This window comes from Schistocerca serialis, chromosome 1 (assembly GCF_023864345.2).
Source record: "Schistocerca serialis cubense isolate TAMUIC-IGC-003099 chromosome 1, iqSchSeri2.2, whole genome shotgun sequence".
Classification (NCBI taxonomy): Eukaryota; Metazoa; Arthropoda; class Insecta; order Orthoptera; family Acrididae; genus Schistocerca; species Schistocerca serialis.
The window spans coordinates 418,252,191-418,271,958 of record NC_064638.1 but is presented as its reverse complement, the minus strand read 5'-3'; the positions used below and the strand labels follow the sequence as shown (position 1 = coordinate 418,271,958).

At 40.2% G+C, this 19,768-nt stretch overlaps 1 protein-coding gene and 1 long non-coding RNA gene across 3 annotated transcripts in view; one reads left to right on the top strand and one right to left on the bottom strand.

Moving 5' to 3' along the window:
• Positions 1 to 19,768, top strand: part of LOC126471962 (uncharacterized) — a 445,209-nt gene that overhangs the window by 643 nt on the left and 424,798 nt on the right. The gene's annotated exons all lie outside the window — the stretch shown is intronic.
• The window catches only part of LOC126471989 (uncharacterized), a 512,362-nt gene that overhangs the window by 112,503 nt on the left and 380,091 nt on the right, over positions 1 to 19,768 (bottom strand). The window lies entirely within an intron of this gene.

Sequence of the window (19,768 nt, the reverse complement as noted above, 5' to 3'; positions counted from 1 at the left end):
AAAAAATTAGAATACACAAAGCATATATAGAAAAGCAACACCGGCATTAGGGTCGTATGGATAGAGACTAGGAAGAGACAAACAACATGAAGTAGCTCCTCACGCAAAACTCTATAATAATGTTAATCTTTTCGTTAAACACACAGAAAGAACTGGCTACATTCTCAGATAAAGGTATTATGTCTACACAGGGAAGTTCACAGACGAGTTAAAAATGAAGGAAACACAGACAATATAGCACTTGTCATGGTCTGAAATTCTTCTGTAACACGCAAGAAAGAAGTTCCTGCTCTGACCAGACGTTGAGGTCTCCGGTGAACAGCTGAATTAGCATTGACTTTCTATGTCTAGCTACAGGTTTTCCTTGAAAATGGAGGAGAAAACGAAATTCAGTTCCAAGTAGTTCCTCGTAATTATAACAGTAGCAATAAGAATCGCATGATAAGTCATTTACATGACAGTTATTCAGCTCTCTGAAAACTGTGGAGTAAATTGTGCGTAAGTTGGTCAAAAAGTACTCGATGCACAGAACTGCAATCAAGTTATGTTTCTCACAAAAAATTCCCGTAGTGGTATAACTGAAGTGTCAGAATAAAGAAGATTTTCATAAGCTGTTAACAATAAACATTATTACCAGACAATAATTTTGTAAATCGAATATCTAAATCTAGAGCATATTTCTTGAACATAATCTGTTTGGTACTAGCTGTATGACCATCTTCCATCCTCTACTCCAGTAACAACGTGGTACTCAAAGCATCATACAGTCATGTAATTACGTTTATACACTCACTTCACTAAACAGAACTTTTTTTATTTGTATGCAAAATTTACCTGACAAATTTCAAATAATACGTCTTGGGGCATGCAGAGAAATTACTCGAATCTCATAGGCGTACTACTAAGAGAGGTATTAATAATAGGTAAGATTTTTTTCCTGCTTAAGGGTCGAAAATCCGAGTTGACATAAAATCAAACATATAAGGTACTGCGGAAGGCAGCAGTATACTGATATATAAAACTTCTCTCCTGTCCTCTACAAAGTAATATATTCATTACTTAACCAGAAAGTAGTTTGGTCAGAATTATTTCATATAAGTCTTTATCACATATGGAAGTAACCTCCCAATTGTGTGTCACACAACTGTCCAAGAACAACGAATTTATTGTGACTATCTTATAGAATGAGATGAAGGCATCGATTAACACAGGTGATCCGTTGTAATCAACTACGAAGTATCACCAGTTTGTTGACACTAAAGTTGGTAAATCTAAGGTCAACAGTGATTGATATAGCGACTACTTTAACAGTAAATGAAGTCTGAACAGAGACAGGAAAATAAATTTTTAGGAAGCAAATTTAGCAAGAAATTTTAGTAAGCAACGCCAGAAATTTTAAGTAAGGTTACTGCGTACCGCAAAATGAAAACTATAGCTGCTGAAATACAGGAAATAATTGTTTCATTGCATCTGCTATAAAAATGTCATCGGCATAAAATATATATCAAAGAAAACTTAAGCGTCTGAAATAGATGAAAAAACTAAACTTTATTAAATAAGTGGTAAACGTTCACTGCTTATAAAAAAATAAAACGCGACTAGCCCTTCACTATTGCAAATCTTCAACTATACTTTCAATTGTGAAACAATCCTTTCAGTTATTTTCTGTATAGGAGGATGATTAACTTGTAATTTTTGGACAGCTATATGTTGAAGTAAACTTTGTCGTCGTAACATTTATCAAATAAATTTGCATATTTAGCTACTAAATCTAGTGAATATTTCCTAGCTGTGTGTTGACTTCTCGCACATCTTAATCAAACTTTTGTATTCCTTGTCCTCATAGAAAGGGATGCACAAGTGTAATATGTAATTTGTATTGCATCCGCGTTTTTTGATGAGATCGTACAACAGCAGCTTAGTAATTAATTGTGGCACAGTGTAATAACAAAGACGGACAACAGATGGACGAGAAGGACAAATCTCAGTAATACGGAAACGGTTAACCTTCCTCTGTTTGGGTTCAGTTCCTTTTCTTTTACTTTTTCTCTCATTAGCAGCGTGAAAAAGTGTTGAGCAGCTTTATGGTTTACTCATCAATTTCCGCAAAATAGCTATGGCCTGACAAAAATTAAAATCTTAAAAGAGAAAATACAACCAGTTATTAAGTTAAAAACTGAATTAAATCCAGTTTTTACCTGTTGACTGGAATGGTTTCCGACATTAATTCCTTTATTCATACCGACGTCAACTGTTACCTCGGGACAGGGAGGCTATGAACCGTATTACTGTTAAGCTGGCGCTCTCTATAAGTTCAGTCAAAGAAATGCTCTACTGTGATGCGTCATCTGGTATTCCCGCAGCTTTTGATTTTAAGCGGCGAACTTGGGTGGAGTTCAGACCTTCACAGGCGCAGATACAAGGGAAAGCGGAGGGTCGGGTCATGTACTCCATGGGCACATTCACACATACTCACAAAGAGCAGTTCAGAAAAAAATTCGATTTCTTTCTGACATAACTTTCAGAAAGTAAAGTAGCATGAAAAGGGCAAGGAATTAAAATCTGCGTTTAAAAGAGGATACTTTTCAGTTGTTTGCCTTGATGGACTTGCGGCCTGACCAAGTGCAGAAAACATTTCAGGCAAGTAAAGCGTCAGTCACAGGCTGATCGTATCTGCTGCCAAAAACAAACAAATCCGACGTGGTTCGTAAGTTTGTAGGTGCAACCGGCGATCAAAAGGAAGTTAAGTACGCCAAGGCAAAAAGGGGAGTACCCTCTACTAAGGAAAAAATTACAGATAGACGAACTAACTTACCCGACCGATGACGGGAAAGACTGAAAGAAACAGCATTATCCCAATTTATGCGCTTCCAAAGCCACAGTCTATTCACAGGTGCACTGCTAAGTGAAATACTTATAACGGCTAGTGCACTATTCGGTTTTACAATGTGTAATTTATGTTGTCAGAGTTGTGTGAGTTTTTAATTGTTATAGCTTTTAAGTCAATGGCATAACACTTCCACATCTAAAATTTTCGGACGATTGCTTTTAATACGCAGTTTATTGGAAGTTGTGCAAATCGATGTACTAAGCTATGATGTAATTATGTCAAAATTGCATCCAATTTCAAATTAAACCGTGACCACACCCGTCCCCGCGAACCGAACCCTGATCTGTGCCTATTAGCAAAATCAGCAACATGTTGTTGGAGAATAGGTCGATATCTTTCAAAATTCGAGCTCGGAATTTGTCACGCCGTACTGAATAGTACCAAAATGTACAACTGCTCTGACATGAAGTCTGACAGGGCGATGATGCCAAATGATGCCAAACAGCAAACAATATTTCTGATAAAGAAAGATGTGGTGATTAAAGTTTACAGTTTTGACAACTGCAGAGTTACTTACTACAAAGGAGATACACGTCCAGTTGGAGAAGAACATGGGGTAGACGTATAATGAAAAACATGAAATCTTACCAAAAAAAAGAAATAAATGGAAACAGAACTTTGCCATCATAGGTTGTTTGTAATTCAGACACAACGGGTTTAAACTGTTAAATAATTACCGAACTAAAATGACGTATGCGCTATATATCGAGTTTGCGTCTTCGGACATCATAATCCAGGAAGAAATTATTTGTTTCGTTCTGCACAAGATTGGAAGTATACACACAACTCAGTGAGAAATGAAATTCTAATGTGCAACAAGTGGCATACAATATATTCAGGATCTGGTTTAACTAACATAAATTTGCCGGCCGCGGTGGTCTAGCGGTTCTAGGCGCGCAGTCCGGAACCGCGCGACTGCTACGGTCGCAGGTTCGAATCCTGCCTCGGGCATGGATGAGTGTGATGTCCTTGGGTTAGTTAGGTTTAAGTAGTTCTAAGTTCTAGGGGACTGATGACCACAGATGTTAAGTCCCATAGTGCTCAGAGCCATTTGAACCATTTTCTAACATAAATTTGTTTTCAGTAGCTCTTTGAAATATGACGAAGATACTTGTTTGCATTTATTGGTAACGGTTGATATAAATTAAATGATACTTATATGCAGCGAGCTAAATTAGCAAAATATGTCACATTTTATTCTCGGGAAATTTTGTTCTCTCTGCAGTATACTTCAAGCAATACATCAAATTTGATACATTCGAAAAGGATAAATGGACAACAAATTGCTTTTGACTGAGGCCGGCTCTTTTTCTTATTTCAGCCACAGCACAATGGTTTCGTGTTATGGCACTAACCTTCCTCCCCGTTCACTTCCTCACTATGACATAATTTCTGACTGTTCTTACAGTTCCACAATAAGGAGAAATCCAAACGAGGGCTGTCAAATAGGGAGAATTATTTTATCATAGTTGCAGAGATCTCAGTGTGCCACCTCTAATCAGCGTCTTTGAAGAGTAGCTGAACATCTAACATCAACATCAGTTATCAGCGTGCTCCACATCGCATGCACTGTACGCAAAACTGGGAAGTCGGGCAACAGCATCCGTTCTCGGTCTATCTGTCACGCGTGTTGCATTCGGTTTTGTATTATCCTTACAAATAATTCTTGTTACACGGTACCATGTTACCGCAAACATTAAAAGATTCAGCAAGTTCTAGAGTTTATTAACAGTTCATTATCTTTCTTTTGCTGACTCTTTGGAATACGTATTGTACGATCACAGTCAAGCGCTGATGTTTTGGTGTTGTCCGCGCGTGTAACTGTAGCTGAAACGCAGGAATCGCTGCATATGAGAGCTGCTGCTCTGTATTGTTCTCTTCCCGTCTCGTGTTACGAAAGAGCAAGACTTCATATCTAATTGTGCTTCTTGCCTGTTATTATATCCTCCTTTCACACAACAATTTTTAACAGCTGCATGCTACTGAAACGCCGAAAACTTGTCGCCATATAAGTACAACTAACGATTTACATCATTTTAAACTAGCTATAATTTGTTTTAGTATTACCCGTTGTTTACTATATTTGCGAATTGATTAACTTTTTTCTCTGGTTTTTTTTCTACGTTCTTTACTTCTTTCAAATATTTCAATATTATACCATAAACTATTGTAAATAACACTATACATAGGTTCATTTCTTAATAACGTGAATAAATAAATTTAAATGGCTGCCACACCATTTTGGGGCTTGTCAGTGAAAAGTCTTCAAGAGGGTACCGTACAGGTGTTTAGTTAGAGAGATACTACTGGATTAAGAAGTGACTTAGTAACCCTAGATATCTGTGCTTCATGGACATCATATAAAGTTATTTCTTTTATGTCGAATCATCAGGAAACTTATTGCTCGTGAGAACGGACAAATGTTTCCTGCAGATAAAAGCTTACTATAACTGATCAGAGCTGCGACTGAAGTTCAGATACTTGTGCCGCACTAAACTCAGCACAGCAACGTTATTTTCTACAACATTAAAGTTGTTTTGTGTGCATTTCACTGCTAAATGACACCCTGTTGATGAAAAGCGAGAACGTTGCTGCAACTGAAAACAATTAGAAAAGACGATATTCAGTACGGTCACCACTTATCGTCTGAGTGAAAAATGATAATTTTACGAAAATAGCAAGACTACAATGCATATACAAATGACGTTGCTACTTGGATGGATTCTAAAGTCTTGCCTTCAGGCATGGTACCAAGTGGGATTAGGAGAGGTTGCAGCACGGAACCTTACACAAATCTGACGATGAGGATCAGCGTGGTCTTCATAGATTGATATTTCACAGAAAATACACGCAGAAGGATAGCAATTGTATAATTTTCCTTAATGAGTTTCTGACACATATTAGGAAGAAAAGATTGATTATAGGCAGCCATCTAGCTATCAGACTGACTGTATAGTATGGTTGGCCTGATAAGTTTACTGAGTGATAATGGTATATTTTTGCGGTGTAACTGTAGCTGAGGAAGTAATAAAATAGGAAAGAAAATCAGTGCTTCCGTCTACAGAGAAGCAATTAGAAATTGAGCACTAGCTCGATAGTGAAATCGACGGTGGTTTCAATGAAAAGAACTATCGCATCATCTTCCTGAAACAAGTTACAAAAATCACGGATTTTCTGAATCAGAATAGCCAGACAGAAATTTGACTCTGGCGTGTTTAGAATATTGGAATACTACTCCACCTCGTTCGACCACGATAACGCGATCTTACAAAGTTCTGACTAACAGAGCAACCAAGGAAAGAAATCAGATCCAGAGATGTTTAACATAACCTCATCTTTTAGGGAGCATCTATATATGGCGATAACTGGTATCATAAATTTACTTCCTTGTCTTCGGCATCAGCAACATTATTGCGTCGCATGATACGCGCTTTCCTGTCTCCTGAAACAACACTCACCATGAAATGCATATTTTACGTGCGGAAGGGCCATAGCATTTCACATTACAGATAATTCTTCTGTGCGTAGAGCAAGATAAAGTACTTTGAATAAGGAAGATCTTCCCTAAACTGAAACTTCTGGTACACGCGCTACGTTGGACACACAAGCAAAGAACGAAAACAAATGGCACGAGGCAGAGAAAAGACCCGTGGTTGCTCGACGGACAGGTGGAGAGGGCGCATTGTCCGCGGCGTGGCGCGGCCGGCATCCTGGTGGGGCCGGGCTATTTGGCGGTGTGGCCCTGGGCGGCCACTAGATGCACGTTAGGTGGTCTGCGCTGCCCCCGTGGGAAAATGAACTGACATCGCCGCCGCCGGCTGCGGCACGCCCGTGGGAGATCCGGCACGGGGCCGTTAACGTCCCGACGGAGGCCTCCCGACCTACGTCCAAATTCCACGTCCAGAAAACAACGTGCCTTGAGCGACAATCGAAAAGACGCCTTTGCCCCTTACCTACCAGAGCACACATTTCCACTGTTGCAGGTAAAGGATTATGCATTTTACAGCGGCTTGTGGAATATACATTGACGAAAAAAAATTGCAACATCAATAAATAATTAATGTAGAGTAATGAAATTTCGGGAATACATTTGTCTAGGTAACGTACTTAAGTGATTATCATTGCAGGTTAATGCAAGTGCGAGATACGCCATAGTGATGGAGATCCATGCCTGTTGCACTTGGTCGGTCAATACAGGGATGGTTAATGCTGTTTGTGTATGACGCTGAAGTTGTCATCCGATGATGTCCCATATGCGCTCGATTGCAGACAGATCTGGCGATTGAGCAGGCCAAGGCAACATGTCGACATTCTGGATTACAGCACCGGTATGTGTGCGAGGTTTATCCTATTGGAAAACACTTCTTGGAATGCTGTTCACGAATGACAGCACAACAGGTCGAATCACCAGATTGATGTACAAATTTGTAGCCGGGGTGTGTTGGGATAATCACGAGAGTGCTCCTGCTATCATGCGAAATCGCAGTGCAGGCGCAACATGTGTAGGTCCAGTATGTCTTGCATGCAGACAAGTTGGTTGAAGGCCCTCAACTGGCCTCCTTCTAACGAAGATGCAGTCACCACTGGCACCGAGGCGGAACCAGCTTTTATTGGACCTCCGTCCTGTCCTGCAATGAGCTCTCTCTTGACACCACTGAAGTCGTAAATGGCTGTGGTTTGGGGTCTGTGGAATACACGCTACAGGGCATCTGGCTCGGAGCTGTCCTTGAAGTAACCAATTTGTAACAGTTTGCTGTGTCACTGTGGCACCGCTTGTTGCTCAAATTGCTGCTGTAGAAGCAGCGCGATGCGCCAGAGCCGCACGTCGAACAAGATGGTCTTCCATCCCGGTATTGCCACGTGGCCGTCTGGAGCACGCTTCTGTTGCGACTGTACACTCTCGCCACCACCGCTGCCAGTAATCATATACAGTGGCTACATTCCTGCCAAGTCTTTCTGCAGTATCCCAGAAGAAACAACCAGCTTCTCATAGCCGTAAGACACGACTTCGTTCAAACTCAGTAAGCTGTTGATAATGGTGTCTTTGTCGTCTTACAGGCATTCTCACGAATGTCCAATCTCCAAGGTAACTTACGCTCACGACCGTTACAGCGGGTATTTGAAGCAAATCTGATCTGTATCCTCATAGTGGTACTACTAGTGCCACACTTATGCGACTGGCACAAAATCTGACTAGAAATCACCTTTCAGATGTCGAAACACATCTACTAACTTTCGTTTACGTCACACAACTCCTTCTTGGCATCGCGACTGTTTTTCCTTCGCTGTATATACGAGAATATACATGTCCATACATAAATCTTAAGGTCGACAGGTTTCAGGCAACAGTAACAATATTTTGCAATATCCTTAGCAGATGGAGGTATACTATCCACTATTAAAGTTCTCCCTTCCGCCTTAGCTTCCTGTGATTTTTAACGGGGAGAATCAACACGCTACTTATACTGATGTCACCAAAGAGGATTAACATAATCTAACTTACACTAAGCAAGGAAGCTAGATTATCTCGAACAGGCCTGCTGGCGGAACATTCATGGTTTCTTATCTCACCTAAAACAGCACATTCTCTTTATATCCGCACTGTACCAATGGTGAAGACATGTTGATCCCATTGTATGTTCTGACCACAGTTACGGGATTATAATATCATATAGTGATGTAATTTATTGATAACATGGCTGAAAGAGGGAGACATCCTCAATGGCGTGTAAGAAAAGTGTTCGTCGCTAATAAGATCAGTTACATCACTATATTTTTGTTCTTATTTCTTTTTTATTTTCAATTGTGGAGGGGACACCATTCTGGAACCACCTGAAGTATCTAAAATGTACCGTCACAGATCTGGTGATTTCTCTCATAAATACACAGATGTGTCTTGTCAACTGTTATAGACAAAAATACTCAATATTATATATCGACTTAGGTGGGTAACAAACCATGGACCGCTAACTGGAGCTATTCCAAAGACACCAGTTCTCTATGCATGGTGCAGGTTAGATTAGACTAATTCTCTTTGGTGACATCAATGTAAGTAGGTTGTTGACACTTTCTGTTAAAAAATATCGAAAACCAAGCAGAGAGGAAGAGGTTCGATAGCGGAGAGATGGTGGCGGGAGGGGATTTACTGTCCGCCACGCATTGTTCCGAACCTCATTACAGCGACGACACTGCAACGGGCGACTTCTGTCGCGCCGCTGTCAACTGTAATGAAGATTACGTCTCCCAAATTTGTAATGTATGGTACCTATCAACAAAACCTTATTCTCTCCTAAAATATAATCAACAATAAGCAATGTCTGATATGTGCAACTTCTTATTACAAGGTTTTATGCAAATTACTCTATCAATAAAGACAAGGAAAGAATGCTCAATAGCGATGAGCTGTGAAAAATGACTGTGGCTTCACTAGCAGACGGTTTCAATAGTTCTCAATAAATTGTGATAATTATCCGAATCCCGAGAAAATAAAATAACAACAATAACAATAATAATTAATAATAACAATAATAATAATGAAATACAGGGGTGAAACACTTCAGTGAACAACTGAATTGTCCTGAATCAGCTGAAAGATTCCCTAGGACCCAAGAGATCAAAAGAAATGCTAAGTCAAATCACCAGACGAATTGGAGACCAAGAGACAAATCACGACATTGAAGAAAGGTAGAACAGCAGGAGAAGATGGCATAATAGCTGAACTTCTAAAGGACGCTGGGCCGAATATAATCATAGAAATTACAAATATCATACAAAACATACGGGAGAATGCAGTAATACGGAAAGACTGTAACTGCGTTGTTTTACGCCCTTTACATAAGAAAGGGGATAGGAACGACGTTAACAGTTATAGAAGAATATCATTACTGCACGTCACACGAGAAATTCTACCACAGTGCCTGCTAGATAGGGCACACTTCTATTCGGAAAACACGGTAGAAGAATACCAAACAGGTTTCAGACCGGGGAGATCCTATACTGAGTAAATACTCAATTTAAAGACAGTTCTAAGATACAAAGCGATGAAATCGTGTGCACCTCCGTAGGTTTCAGAAACGCATATGACTATATAGGCAGACCATCATTGATCCAAAAACTGGAAGATACGAGCCTCCACGAGAAGACAGTGAACATTATCAAACAGACACTAAAAAACATCAAATCGAAATTAAATTCATGGGGGAGTCCATCGAGATTAGAACAGGAGTAAGACAGGGGGATGAAATATCACCATTATTATTCAATACGCTATTAGACAAAGTTGTCAGCGAATGGGAAAAAAGAAGTGAAGCTGCAGGGCCTTTTCAGCAAATCAGACTAGGCAGGAAAACCAAAAGACTAGATATCGGCTCTCTGGCATTTAGATGATCTGGCAAAATTCACAGATAACACAGAAACAGCAGTAAAGCAAACAGAGGTCCTGAAAGAGAAGTCTATAAGGTCGGCTTCCAGCTCTCTTTCGAGAAAACAAAATACATGTCAAACCAAAAAGAAGCACACAAAAAATACGACAAAATATGGCGTGATCAAGAGAGTTCACAAATTAGGGTATCTTGGAGAACTGATACGGGCAAATGGGATTGAGAAAGAACCTCACGAACAGGGAAATCAAATGATGAGTAGAGCAATCTGGACGAGTGGAAACAACTACAATGAATCATGCATATCACGTAATGTAGAAGTGAGACATTACAACACTACCATCAAGCGGGAAGCTCTATGCATGTCAGAAACGGTGGTCATGCATCGGAAAGTTGCACTAGAAAAATCAGGAAACTGCAGAGAAGAATCATCAGAAAAAACTTGTAAATAAGTCAGAATAATGATAAGAGCTGTGGAATGGACAAGAGACTGAACAGATAACTAACCTAGTGCATTATTCGAAGAAACGTCGAATGAAATTTTACGGACATATCAAGAGAATACGTGGCAACCGACAAACTAAGCAGATATTGGGAGTACACAGAAAGCTTTAAGAACATGAAGTGGATCACTGAAGTCAGAAAAGACCTGAAGGATACTGGCGTAACAGACTCCGATGTACAAAACAGACAAACATTAAACAAAAGATACTCAGATGGAAAGTGAGCCAAAATGTCAAGAAAGTCAAGACAGGAATAGTTTGGTCGTTTGAAAGGAAGAAAATGCTTAGTGAGCAGATGAAAGAAGTGTGGTGACTTAGAAGATCTCACCTCAAGCAGACGCTTCACGTGGCCCTCTAAGGACGTACAGGTGTAATATGATAATAATAATAATAATAATAATAATAATAATGAAATTACTGCATTACATGACTTTCACTGTAATTTTTATCTGGAAAAGATGTCGTGTCCCGAGGTGTGACGTTGGTTTACAGTAAAGTAGTGATGATATACAAATTTCATATAATGTTGTAATTAATTGTCATTAAAACTCGTAGAAGAAGTTTTTACGCGGTCATTAAATGGCATTTCTTCACTGTCTTACTCATAATCTGAAAAACGTATTTTCAGAGTTAAATATTTTCAGAGTTAAATAAACGCTGACAGTATTCCGAAGACCTTTAAAGCACTATATGTGAATATTCGACACGAAGGGTTAGTTGTACTGTTATGTAAGCCCTGTTAGTCGCCGTTTTCGAAGACTAGAGTAGCTGAATTTCAGTATAACCTTAACAGTTGAAGGTATATTATTCACCATCAGAAACAGAGAGGAGGTTTAGACTGTACCGACCGGCATGCACTGTTCCGAAACTTATTACAGCAACGGCAGTGAAAAGAGCGATTTGCGCGTGCTGCCGCTACAATTCCCTACCAACTGAAATGAGAATTAGTGTCCACTATACCCCCTACCCCATCCTCATTTACCATTCATCATAGAGCTCATTGTCAATGTTGTCTAAGTTTTGGTATTCCACGTCACCACGAAAGAAGATTAGAATATATTCAGTCTTGGAGATTAATGTATGATTTCTTACAGATAGACCTTTAATTATGTTCTTCGTACTGAGTCAATCGGTTAACGTATTACATATTTTAAATTAACATGCTTGATATACACAAATGCAGCGGCATATTGATCATATGAGAGCATTTGCAAACAGTTTTATTTCGGAGGTTTCCGTTATAAAACAATTAATAGCTCACAGTTCGCTCTAAGTTCGTGCACAGATCGAAACAAAAGATAGTTATCCTGGTACTCTAATTTTATTATTTCACGGAACTATCAGCACAGACGAACGTCAATACATTCAGCGGCAGGAGTTTGAGTTACGAAAACTTCATTTCAGACTTTATTTACAGTTAATAATGACAATTACCAGTCGTTATTGACAATCTTCAAAGTTCTGTTATTTTCGAAGGTGCTAACGTAAAAGCATGTCGGCTTAATTGCTTATAGAAAATAGCCTTCTCGACTGTAGCCAACCACCAATTATTGTAAAATTGCTTCTGGTAACTAGAGTAATGTACCTTTTCAATAATTCCTGGATCTCTGCCATCCTCCAGAGTGATAACGTCTTTATTTATCAGAAAATAGTTTGTTTCTTACTGTGTAAATCAACGATATGTACAGAACGGTTCACACTGCTACGTGCGATACATATATCATTCTTTAACGCCACTGTATAAGTTTCGATAATGGTACTTTTGGGATACTGAAGATAAATGATAATGAAGTTCTGCATGAGACACAAGTAATTGTTATTGTCTCAAAACACATCCAAAAGCACGACAATCTCTCATCGTAAACCGTATACGTGTACTTTACTTTGTAAGTGGAAATTAATATATGCACCCTTTATGATAGACTTCCGTCTATCAAATAGAAAAGTTGAGTTAGTGATTAAAATAATGGACTCCGGAATGGGAATTTGGAGGGAGGAGGGAGGGGGGGATGGACAAAAGAACAGACGGCTTTCAGCCCTTTGTCCAACCTTCCTGATATTTATTTTGTATGATTTCTCCAACTCATTTCAATAACGTGCCAGGATGGACCACAAAAAATCCTGTGACACTTCTTCACTCAGTATGGTACTCGATCAACGTACTTAACGGTAAAAAGTGAAATAATGAGAAAAACATATGGGACCACAATTGTTTGTAACTGTGTATAACAACCCCAAGCTCAATAAGATAAATATAAAAACACTAATTTTCAAACCTAGAAGCTATCACGAATTATGGCAATCTTAGTTTATTCCTGAAACTTCCAAAAGGTATGTACAGTCCCAAATAAATAATGCGAAAAAATATTTGCATATGAAGCTTCTGATTTATAGTTTCATAACAACAACTTTTCAGATTCCACCACTGGGATGTGTTTTGCTTCAAATTATGTGAAATACATAAACGATAACAACAAAATAACGTTATACATACGCATAAATTCGAAACAGTTCACATAACAATTTTTCAAAATTGTAGTGAGAACTGTTTCGAATCTCTACGTAAAAACAAAACTGTAGTATTCCAGAAAAAACCACTGAAGGTAGCTTCAACATAACAGGAGAAACGTGCATGGAACACAAACAAATAATATATTGTAGCAAGTTAAATGCGTTTCGGGTTACTAAAGGAATACGTATATGGTGCCATATAAAAATAACATAGTCGATGTCATAATTAAGCAACTACAAAAGTTACATTTACTCGCATCCGGTCAGAAAATTCGCCAATTTGTTCACTACAACTTAGCTAAAACAGCACGTCTACCTATTTACTAATGCTGGGTATATTTTAGGTGGCATGTCTTAGCTCACTCACACTGTATATCCTACCTACTTCGAGACTTTTTTGCACACATTCATGTTGTTCTACATGTTAGTCAAGGCACAAATAAAGAATAAGCCCAGTTTTCACATCTCCGACATAGGAAGGCGAAGAAAAGAAGTCCAACAGCCTGGCACAGAACCGCTTCAAGGCATCGGACGAAGCTCTACTCACGTCTCTCTTCTAGGACTCAGGTCGTTAAGGCAGTCGGTTAGTGCGTTGGATGTTACACATTTTCATAGACGTAGCAACACCTACTAATACTACTGTCGTGGTGCTTGCCAAGTAGCACCCAATGGTGAAAGAGATATTCTAGTTTCCTCTAGAGAGTGGGGAGGTGGTGAGAGCAAGATAGTGGCGAATCAGCTACAGTTCAGCAGTTTGTGCGCCTTACGTTAAGCTTTTTTATCGTTAAGTACGCTTGATCTGAGTTATCATACTGAGGGAAGAAGCGTCACAGGATTTTTAGTGGTCAATCCTGGCATGTTATTGAAATGATTTGGAGAAATTATAAGACAACTGATTATATCTCGTCGGTTTGACGGGGACGTTACATCTGGCGCTTCTCGTTATTCTATTCAAGAGACGTATAGTTCATATTGACTCATGGTTTCATGTGCTTACTCCAGCGTCAATAACACTAGCACACCACGACACACAACATAGTCATCTATGCTGACCATATACAATGTGCTTACAACAATCACGCATCGCAAAGGATCGCATTAAACTGATACAACGTCAAAATAATCCTCGTTTAGGCATCTACACCTAGTGATGCACACTAACTTCACGAGTCAAATAAACGTAATAATATGTCCCAGAAAGCTGATCTGAAAAGGGAACTTAGAAAGATGTCCAACTTTGTTGAATATTTGTACTTCTAACACAATGTCAAACTCGGAAAGAAATGTCAAGATGCAGGTTGAGCCAACGGTGAGCCTTAGTTGGATGCGTATGCAAAATTGTGCTTCATTCTCAAGGGACGAAGTATTCCGAACTGTCTCACGAGGACTGTAGTCACTGGATATATACAGGGTGGGGCAAATAAAGGTGGCCCGCGTGAGTGGATACAATTTGTGGCAGCATTAACGGAGGAGTAAAAGACCTACAGTTACTTCCAACACGATCAAGAAACTGCTTATACAGCCGCCCGAACCTTAGAGCAGATTTACACAATCTTCACGCCTGACACAGTTGTTCGGAGAGGTCAGTCAAGTCGCGGCCCTAGCTGACCACCCAGGTCACCTGATCTGTCAGTGTGGGAAGCCCCCAAGACTAAGGTGTATCGCAACAACAATCATAGTCTTCAAGATTTGCAGCAGAACATTCGGATGAGATTGCAGCAATTCCAGCAGTCAACCTTCGATCCGCATTCGGCAACTTGCTGACCAGGGCCCAAAAGCGCCAAGAGGTGAATGGTGGTCACTTTCAACATCTACAATACTCAAGTTAATACGTATTTCCTTTCCTCTGCTGTGACTGCTTATACCTTGGAACTCTGTTCTCTGGGCTACTTTTATTTGCCGCACACCGTACTTCCAGTGGCCATTAATTTCTGACGAGTATCAAGTGATGATTCGGTTTAGTGCTTCTCTGCATTTACCACGTCACAATAACTTGGTGAACTGCGCGACAGTGTAGTAAAGTATTTATGGAGAGTCATCGACAGAAATAGAAATAACTTCAGGAGTGCTCCAGGGACATTTTTTGGGACTCCCTTTGTTCTTGTTGCATATTAATGACCCGTCAGACAATATTTATAGCGACGTCAGAATTTTCTTAGTTGATACACTTATCCAGAATGAAGTACTGCCTGAAAAAACTGAACAGATATTCAGTAAGATGTTGATAAACTTGCGGAGTGGTGCAAAGATTGGCAATTTTCTTGTAATGCACGTAAGTGTATAATGGTGCCTGTAACTACAATATCAAAGATTGTCAAATAGAATCAGCGAACTCACACAGACCCACGGGTGTAACAATGTTTAGGGATGTGAAATACAGTGATCATATAGGTCTAGCCGTAGAGTCGTAGGGGGATGAGGTGGCAGACTTGGGTTCATTGGCAGGATACTGGAAAATGCAGTCACCCTACAAACACGACTGCTTACGGATCCCGCGTGTGTCTAATCTTAAAAATTGTTGAAGTGTGTGAGACCGTGCCAAATACGTGAGACGAACGGAGAATATTTAACGTGTACAATGAAAGGCAACGCGAATGATCAGTTTTCATTCAATCACGTGAGAGCATCACACAAATGTTGAGAAATTTAAATAGATAGACTCTTGAAAACAGACGAAAATTATTCCGTGAAAGACCACGGAGAAAATTTCGAAAATCAGTATTAAGAGAAGGATCTAGAGATGCAGCAATCTGTGTCTCGCTCCCACAGGGATCGTGAGAACACAATTAGACCAATTACAACACACACGCAGAGGCCTTTAAGCAGTCATTCTTCCCGAGCTCCATACGCAATTGGAACAGGAAGGAATCCTAACACATGGTATCACGCTAAGTACCCAGTACCATGCATTTCACATTACTTTGTAAAGTATTTATGTAGACGTGAAGCCCTGTGAAATTTGCCTGAACTTGTGAAACATACAAAAAAGAATAAAATAGTACAACGATTATCGATTAGCGTCAAGTCTACGAACAGGTCATGAGAGTCGACGAAGAAGCTTGGATAAGATAAGCATAGGTAAATAAATTGGCCATGCCTTTTTCAAAGGATGAATCCCGAAATTCACATTACGTAAGAAACCAGGGAAGCTTGAATAAGAACGGCATGAAGAGACTTTGTAGCAAATTCATCTGGAATGCGAGGCCAGTACCCTTAGAATTGCTTTACATCAATCAGTGGATCCCACAATCACGCTCCGTTCGAACCCACTCTCTGTGTGGGGCCATTCTGTATTAAAACGCCGCGAGGAGTAGCCGCACGGCTGAGGCGCCTTGCTACGGTTCGCGCGGCTCCCACCGTCGGAAGTTCGAGTCCTCCCTCGGGCATGGATATGTGTGTGTGTTGTCCTTAGCGTAAATTAGTTTAAGTTTGATTAAGTAGTGTGTAAGCAAAGGGACCGATGTCCTCAGAAGTTTAGTTCCATAGGAACTTACCACAATAAATAAATAAATAAATAAATCACTTACATATGGCGTTTACGAATCGTGTCGTAATTCCTCCCGTGAGCAATTTGACATAACAAAGTACGTGATCATTGAAATGTACGTGGGTTAGAGGTGACACATTGTACGAGTGTGTTAAATCCAGCCTAGTCGTCTAATATGGGGTGTCTAGGAAACCTGCTTTCTCGGATTGCTAGACGACATTCAAACAAATCGTATTAATGAGTTTTGTTAATAAAAGGAAAATATTACAACACTCAACTTTGTGATTACAAAGATGTGTCGCAAGCAAAGAGCGACATAGGAAATACTCAAGTTTCTTCAGTATAGACAATGTTACATAGTACAATCGAAATTACTAGTCTTGAAGCTACTCTTGAACTGGGCCGCGACCGCTCGGGCAGCGGCGCTTATGCCCTCTTCACGTAGGGGCCGCTGCTGTCGCGTTTTCGTCCTGGAGAACAGTCGGTCGGTGTGCGATTGGCTGATGTCTTGTCACAGCCATCTCTTCTCTATCATTTCCGACTGGCATACCGGCGCTTGACTTTACGCCGTGACAGTATGAATAGAGCTGGTGGATGTAATTGGGATCACAGCCAGCAGTCGAATTGACGCATGTCACGTCGTGCACTCCTGATGCATGAAAAGGAGGCCCCTAAGTGTTTTACAAGTGGGAAAGTTTTTAGTGACGCTTTTAGTACGGTTGCTTCATCATGAGTGCCTGATGTACAGCATAAGTTGCAGCTGATAGCTTCGTGATGTGATGGAAGAACAGTGTTGTCAATTGGCTTGAGCATTCGTCAGAATGTGAGAATGGTTCAAATGGCTCTGAGCACTATGGGACTCAACTGCTGTGGTCATAAGTCCCCTAGAACTTAGAACTACTTAAACCTAACTAACCTAAGGACATCACACACATCCATGCCCGAGGCAGGATTCGAACCTGCGACCATAGCGGTCGTGCGGTTCCAGACTGTAGCGCCTTTAACCGCTCGGCCACTTTGGCCGGCAAAATGTGAGAATTAAGAGAACTTCAGAGGCTACTGCTCACGGAGTCAGTCTAGACAAAATTGGTGGCCACATAGTCTAACATAAAGTTCACAGACTGTATGGAAGAAATTTACAAAGGATAAATCGTAAATTGCTTCAATTAAGATCATACCACAGTACCTGAAAAACGGTACAGTTCGCTGCAGATAGGTGCCCTTGCTACTCCTGCGTAGGATTAAAAAAAGGCTCTGAGCACTATGGGACTAAACTTCTGAGGTCATCAGTCCCCTAGAACTTAGAACTACTTAAACCTAACTAACCTAAGGACATCACACACATCCATGCCCGTGGCAGGATTCGAACCTGCAACCGTAGCGGTCACGCAGTTCCAGACTGTAGCGCCTAGAACCGCTCAGCCACACAGGCCGGCTGTTTCTACTCCGTTCTCCTCATTCCCACTCTCATCACAGAACACATGAGAGGAAGGACACCTTTCAGGAATGTAAATGAAGATTTTTATAAAATTTGATACACAAATTTCTCGAAAAGAAACATATTATGAACGCAAAGAGTATTCGTGGGAGGTAATACGAGTAAGTGAAGTAGAGATTTAGTTTTGTCCCATGTGTACTCTTAACTGATAAGGACTTTGCATTATGCCCACGACCGACAAAACACGGGAGCCTTCACTATTTGACAACTACAAGAAAAGAATAACCGCCTTTTCACACACACAAAAAAGTGCTGCATCTCTACAGGACGCGTTAATTTATCGTAACAGCTATTTATTATAAACCATATTAGCACAGCATACATTTGCTACGAAACATTAAGTTCAATAATTTTATTGAACCATATGAAAAAAAAACGTAAATTAATTACAAACTACGGCATGCACACACTTCATTAAACACATAAACGTCACTACAGATATCCGTATTTAGATTATGAAGAGTTCGATGTACCTGCCATCATTGGCGCTGATGTGGCAGCGATATTCTGCACGACCCGCTGAAGTGTTAGAGCATAGATTCTGTCGATGACCTCCTGAATGGCTGTTTTCAGCTCAGCAACGATTTTGTGGTTATTGACGTATACCTTGTCTTTAAATATAGCCCCACAAAAAGGAGTCACATGTGTTCATATCTGGAGAATATAGTGGTCAATCGAGACCCATGCCAATGGCCTCTGGGTACCCTAGAGACAGAGTGCGGTCCCCAGAATGCTCCTCCTAGATATCAACCACTCTCCTGCTTCGATGGGGTCGAGCTCCGTCTTGCTTGAACCACATCGCGTCGAAATCAGTGTCACTTTGGATAATGGGGATGACATCATCTTAAAAAACTTTCACGTACCGTTCGGTAGTCATCGTATGATCAACATCGCACCGATTATTCGGTAACTGGACATTACACACCACACAGTCACCCGTTGACGGTGAAGAGACTTCTCGATCGCGGAAAGCGGATTCTCAGTCCCCTCAAATGTGCCAATTCGGCTTATTGACGAGCCCAGCCAAATGAAAGTGGGCTTCGTTGCTAAACCATATAGCGCATACTAATTCCCATCATGCACCGCGCTAACCATTCAGTTTGAACGTCCTAACGCAAACCGTTCAGAAGTTATGACCATTTTATTTCATATAGTTCAATAACTGTCACCCTATATTTAGGAATGTCATTTATATTATTATGAACTGAATAATATATTCAATTTTACTCACGTAATGTAAAACACAGACAGTATTTCCACGGTGTACATAGTACTGGCAGCGTCAAAAACCGGCCTAAATATGCGAAATTTAGACTGTCCAAGATTTCTCATTATTATACACTGAAGCGCCAAAGAAATTGGTATATGTATGCTTATTCAAATATAGAGTTATGTAAAGAGACAGAATACGGCACTGCCCTCGTCAACGCCTATATGAGACAACAAGTGTCTGGCGCAGTTGTTACAACGGTTACTGCTGCTGCAATGAAAGGTTATCAA